The following is a 6,952-nucleotide window of genomic DNA, read 5'->3' on the forward strand; positions in this document are numbered from 1 at the left end:
TACCCGTACGTTGTTTGTTATACATAGTGCCATGGTTTTGATATCCGTCCCCGTCGGCCCTCGTCCTTGTTATGATTCGGATGTGGTATATTCTCTTTTAAAACTATTTGTTGCATTTCGTGTTTATGAAAAATTGTGCCCATCAAGTTGACATAGATATTTTTATGTAGGAGGTATGTGAACCGGAAATTCCAACCGACCCTATTGTCGATAGGTTAAATTTAGTTGAAAGATAAAATGAATATTTAAAAGAAAAATTAAAAAGAATTGAGGGGGAGAAGATGGACTTGGAGTTGCATGTTGCCGATATCGTCGATGATCACAAGATCAAGATGGAGAAAATGCGCTTGAAGATTAGAAAGATTAGAAAATATGCCATTCATAGTGAGGCTTGGTATCATTATGTTGTTGGATCAATTGTTACCTTAGTTGCGATCTTGATCGCATTTGTTGTTGCATTTAAATGCTTTAGCTAGAAAGTTATTTGTTTGTTGCATTTAAGTGTTGTATGAACTTTATGTATGAACTTGTATTAATTTGGTCTTTTCGGTGTTGTGTAATGAAGATGAGCCGACAATGGATGTACGATGACCGATGCTCTCCCGATTTCATTAATGGCGTGCAAACTTTTCTGCTTACGGCTAAGGCAAACAAGCGGGCGGATGGTTTTATGCCTTGTCCATGTGCTGGCTGTAAGAATGATCACAATTACTCTAAGTCAAGAACCATTCACGTCCACCTGTTTGAGTCCCGTTGCATGCCCCACTATAATGTTTGGACCAAGCACGGAGAAAGAGGGGTTATGATGGAAGACAATGAAGAAGAAGAGGACGACGATAGCTATCCTGGCCATGGGTTCCCTGATACGATGATACAACAATGGGGGAAGAAGCTGAGCCGACAATGTGGGAAGAAGCTGAAGAAGAGGCATCAGATGAGCCCACTGATGATCTAGGTCGGGCCATTGCCGATGCAAAGAGAAACTGCGCAAGTGATTTGGAGAAGAAGAAGTTGCATAGCATGTTAGAGGATCACAAGAAATTGTTGTACCCGAATTGCGAAGCTGACAAGAAAAAGTTGGGCACCACATTGGAATTGCTGCAATGGAAGGCAAAGAATGGTGTATCTGACAAGGGATTTGGAAAGTTGTTGGTAATGATAAAGAATATGCTTCCAAAGGACAACGAATTGTCCGAGAGTACGTACGAAGCAAAGAAGGCTGTCTGCCCTCTAGGGTTAGAGGTGCAGAAGTGATACGTCTCCAACGTATCTATAATTTTTGATTGTTCCATGCTATTATATTATCTGTTTTGGATGTTAATGGGATTTATTTTACACTTTTATATTATTTTTGGGACTAACCTATTAACCCAAGGCGTAGTGCAAATTGCTTTTTTTTGCCCATTTCAGTGTTTCGCAGAAAAGAAATATCAAACGGAGTCCAAATGGAATGAAACCTTCGGGAGCGTGATTTTTGGAACAAACGTGATCCAGAGGACTTGGAGTGGACATCAAGAAACGGACGAGGAGTCCATGAGGCAGGGGGCGCACCTACCCCCCTAGGCACGCCCTCCCCCCTTGTGGCTCAACCGACCTACTTCTTCTTCCTATATATGTTCACATACCCCGAAAACATCCAGGAGCACCACGAAACCCTATTTCCACCGCTGCAACCTTCTGTACCCAAGATATCCCATCTTGGGGCCTTTTTCGGAGCTCCGCCGGAGGGGGCATTGATCATGGAGGGCCTCTACATCAATTCCATGGCCCCTCCGATGATGTGTGAGTAGTTTACTTCAGACCTTCGGGTCCATAGCTAGTAGCTAGATGGCTTCTTCTCTCTCTTTGGATCTCAATATAAAGTTCTCCTCGACCTTCTTGGAGATCTATTTGATGTAACTCTTTTTGCGGTGTGTTTGTCGAGATCCGATGAATTGCGGGTTTATGATCAAGTCTATCTATGAACAATATTTGATTCTTCTCTGAAATCTTTTATGCATGATTGGTTATCTTTGCAAGTCTCTTCGAATTATCAGTTTGGTTTGGCCTACTAGATTGATCTTTCTTGCAATGGGATAAGTGCTTAGCTTTGGGTTCAATTTTGCGGTGCTCGATCCCAGTGACAGAAAGGGAAACGACGCATATTGTATTGTTGCCATCGAGGATAAAAAGATGGGGTTTATATCATATTGCTTGAGTTTATCCCTCTACATCATATCATCTTACCTAAGGCGTTACTGTAACGCCCGGATAATTAAGCTACAGTAACTCTCTACTAATGATGCCAAGTCACCACGATTACTGTTGCTAATCTTGCTTTAGTTCGAAACCGATTCAAATTCGAATTCAAAATGAAGCAAACAATAAAATTTTTCATATAATAAAACTAAAATGTTCGGAGGGAACCAAATATTGCATAGGTGATTTTGGTGGAGAAACCACACTTCTATAAAAGTGTAAAATACTCTAAAATATTTTAAACAGTAGCAAAAACAATTTGTTGAATGCCTTTTACAATAAATAAAATATTAAACTATTTTATTTAGTTGCCCAAACCTATGTGACATTAGCCTATTTATTAACACTAAAGTAGGGACTACTTTTATAGTTTATAAAACTAAAATAAAAGAGGAACTAAAATTAAAACAGAAAATAAAGAAAAAGGAAAAGACCAAAAATTAAAATTAAAACTAACAAAAAAAGTGAAAAGGAACCCCCCCGGCCAACTGACCCAACAGGCCGACCCATCTCCCTTCCTTCTTATCCCCCCGGTCCACCATTGAACCCTAGCACACCCAGATCCTCTTCTCTTGTAAGTTTCTTCCTCCCCGCACAAACCGAACGTTGTCGTCGACGCGCCGCTGCCATCGCCGTGTCCAACGCTGTCCCCACGTCCTCGGAATTTGTCCTGGAGCTCCGTGGAGCTCTACCTCATCGACCCCACGCGCCCATTCGACCGGGGTTGCCCCACATCGACGACATTGACCAGTTACCCCGCCGCGGCCACCAAAGCTTCTTCCCGTCGATCCCCTAGACTCCGGCCTCCTCGTGTCACTTCAAGCACGACAACACCCCGATGTGAGCAACCATGTCGTTTACTCCTTAGCTTGAGCTTGATTTCGAGCTCCGGCGTCGTTTTTAGTTTTTGGTTGCTCCGGCCGCCGTTGTTGTCCGTTGTCGTCCGCCGTCCACTATCGTCCGTGCCCACGCCCCTGGCTCACTTTCTCGCAAGCACATGCCCACGCCACTCCTCTGCCGCGTCGGTCCACTCTCCCGCCCGCCTCTGCTCTTCCCCCTCCTCGTCGCGTCCCGCTTGTCCTCGCTGCTCCCAACGCTTCCTCCGTCTGAAAGATCGTGGATGTCGCCTAGAGGGGGGCGGTGAATAGGCGCTTTAAAATAATTACAGTTTAGGCTTGAACAAATGCGGAATAAACCTAGTGGTTAATTTGCCAAGCACAAAACCTAAAACAACTAGGCTCACCTATGTGCACCAACAGCTTATGCTAAGCAAGATAAACTACCAGGTGATAGCAAGATATATGACAAGAAACAATATGGCTATCACAAAGTAAAGTGCATAAGTAAAGGGCTCGGGTAAGAGATAACCGAGGCACGCGAAGACGACGATGTATCCCGAATTTCACACCCTTGCGGATGCTAATCTCCGTTTGGAGTGGTGTGGAGGCACAATGCTCCCCAAGAAGCCACTAGGGCCACCGTAATCTCCTCACGCCCTCGCACAATGCAAGATGCCGTGATTCCACTAAGGGACCCTTGAGGACGGTCACCGAACCCGCACAAATGGCAACCCTTGGGGCTGTCACCGAACCCGTACACTTTGGCAACCCTTGGGGGCGGTCACCGAAACCCGTCAAATTGCTTGGGGCGATCTCCACAACCTAATTGGAGACCTCGACGCTTGCCCGGAGCTTTACACCACAATGGTTGAGCTCCGAACACCACCAACCGTCTAGGGCGCCAAGGCACCCAAGAGGAACAAGCTCTAGGGTGTCCAAACACCCAAGAGTAATAAGCTTCTCAACTTGTAACGTCCACGTATCACCATGGAGAACTCAAACCGATGCACCAAATGCAATGGCAAGGGCACACGGAGTGCCCAAGTCCTTCTCTCTCAAATCCCACCGAAACAACTAATGCTAGGGAGGAAAATGAGAGGAAGAACAAGAAAGAGAACACAAAGAACTCCAAGATCTAGATTCAAGGGGTTCCCCTCACATAGAGGAGAAAGTGATTGGTGGAAATGTGGATCTAGATCTCCTCTCTCTTTTCCCTCAAAAACTATCAAGAATCCATGGAGGGATTGAGAGTTAGCAAGCTCGAAGAAGGTCAACAATGGGGGAAGAACACGAGCTCTAAGGATAAGGTTGAATGGGGAAGAAGACCCCCTTTTATAGGAGCTCCCGAATCCAACCGTTATGTGCTCAGTCCGCTCATGAGCGGTACTACCGCCCGGGAGGTAGAACACAGAGAGCGGAGCGAAACAGAGTGCGTGGCGGAGCCGTATGAGCGGCACTACCGCTGGAGCCAGCAGTACTACCGTTGGCCGCAGCGGTACTGCCACTTGGGACAGCGGTACTACCGCTTGTGGCGATAAGCGGTACTGCCGCTCCGGCCCAGTGGTACTACCGCTGGGACCACGCACAACGCCTACCATGAGCACAAGGAGAAGGAACAGAGAGGAGGGCCATTGAGCGGCACTACGGGTGGTGGTAGCCGCGGTACTACTGCACATGAGCGGTACTACCGCTCCTACGGCTGCTCCTACTGCCGCTGAACCCGACACGAGAAAACCACGTCTTGAGTCGAGGCGGTACCAGCACGGAACCAGAGCCGTACTACCGCTTATGGCCATGGGCGGTACTACCGCTGTGGGACAGCGGTACTACCGCTTGTGGCGATAAGCGGTACTGCCACTCCGGCCCAGCGGTACTACCGCCGGCGCCAACCTTAAGCCACTTCCACGAAAGCAAGTAAACTCCACGGAAAGCCAGAACTGCCATAACTTCTGCATATGAGCTCCGAATTGAGCAAACTCAAGCTTGTTGTATACAAGACGACGAGTAGCATCAAAACATCGACCCGGAGTTGTACCTTGACCTTATGACAACTAGAACCAGATACTTAATAAAACACACCCTTTCAAGTGCCAGATACAACCCAGTGATCACTCTTTAACAGGGCGACGAGGAGAGGATCGCCGGGTAGGATTATGCTATACGCTGATACTTGGTTAACTTACCTCTACTCTCTTCTACTGCTTCAAGATGGAGGCTGCCAGAAGTGTAGTCTTCGAAAGACTAGCTATCCCCCTCTTATTCTGGCATTCTGTAGTTCAGTCCACATATACTACCCATTTCATTGATACCAATGCATATGTAGTGTAAATCCTTGCTTGCGAGTACTTCGGATGAGTACTCACGGTTGCTTTGCTACTTCTTTTTCCCCTTTCCCGGTTATTGCAATCATATGATGGAGTCCAGGAGCCAGAGGATCCCGAGGATGATTCTACATGGAGTTCGGCTTCGAGGAGTAGTTAGGAGGTCCCAGGCAGGAGGCCTTGCCTTTTCGATCATTGCTACTTTTGTGCTAGCCTTCTTAAGGCAAACTTGTTTAACTTATGTCTGTACTCAGATATTGTTGCTTCCGCTGACTCTTGTGCCTTCGAGCATTTGTATTCGAGCCTTCGAGGCCCCTGGCTTGTAATATAAAGCTTGTATTATTTTATTTTGTGTCCAGAGTTGTGCTGTGATATCTTTCCGTGAGTTCCTGATCTTGGTCGTACACATTTGCGTGCATGATTAGTGTACGACCAAATCGGGGGCGTCACAAGTTGGTATCAGAGCCAACTGCCTGTAGGAATCCCCCTTCCACACTCCTTGGCCGAAGTTGAGTCTAGCCGATGAAAACTGTTTTACTAGCATGGCTGTGCGCCCCACGGGCCCACGTCGCCATTGGGTGGTATTAGGATCTTTTATTTCTCATCTATGCTCTGGGACTCTGATCTCTCTTCTATTCAGGTTAAATGATTTTACTAACTCCGACTCTAGGTTCTCATAATTACTTCCTCCCGGAGAGCCCCTCACTCCAGATGATTGCTTGGTGCACCGAAGGATTCCGAAGATACTCTCCGATGTTATCCCGAGAACTTTTGCTCATTGCATTTGCAATCCCCTTCCACCGTCACCCCTATAGATAACTACATGCACTTGCCATTCTTACACTAGTCCCCAGTTGCTCTTGTTATTACAAGCTACCCCGAAATACTCGTCGTTGTTCCAAGAATCCTTGTGCCTGCTGCCTTGCAGTTCCTTGTCATCTGAATACACCTACAACTTAATCGTCACACATACCGAGGATTTGTTTCTCCCCGGTTGTTAATGTGTTTCACAAAATTCTTCGGAATACTATTCGACCTTTCGAAAATCCTCTACAGCCTATTGCTCTTGGAAATCTTACATACTTGCATTCTGGTTAATTCCATTTGTCTAGCAATATTCATTAAAATCCTTTGTGATTCTCATTCTAAACCTGTTGATTCAATATGTTGCGAATGCTCGCAATCCTCAACCAAATCTTAGAATTCACCCTTCCGGCTTATACATCATTTTAAAACATGAGTTGGATATCGACCAATCAAATTGACGTCGATTGTACCTCTAATGCCTATTCAGCTTATCCATTCTTAATCAGATTGTTGGCTTCTGATCCCTTGATTTGGAAATGATAATCCCTTTACATTTGAGCTTTGAGTTAGTCAGTTGTTTCTATACTCCAATGCCTTTGCATTGTTCCTTCTTCTGATTGTGTGCTGATGCTCACATCAGCTCCGTTGTGGACCGTCAGATCCTTTGTTGAATTATCATCCAACAGTGTCCTTTGTGTACAAAAACCTCAAGAAGTTCTTCCCTGATACATAATGCCATTGGTAAAT

The sequence above is a fragment of the Triticum urartu genome, chromosome 5, assembly GCF_003073215.2.
Source record: "Triticum urartu cultivar G1812 chromosome 5, Tu2.1, whole genome shotgun sequence".
Lineage (NCBI taxonomy): Eukaryota > Viridiplantae > Streptophyta > Magnoliopsida > Poales > Poaceae > Triticum > Triticum urartu.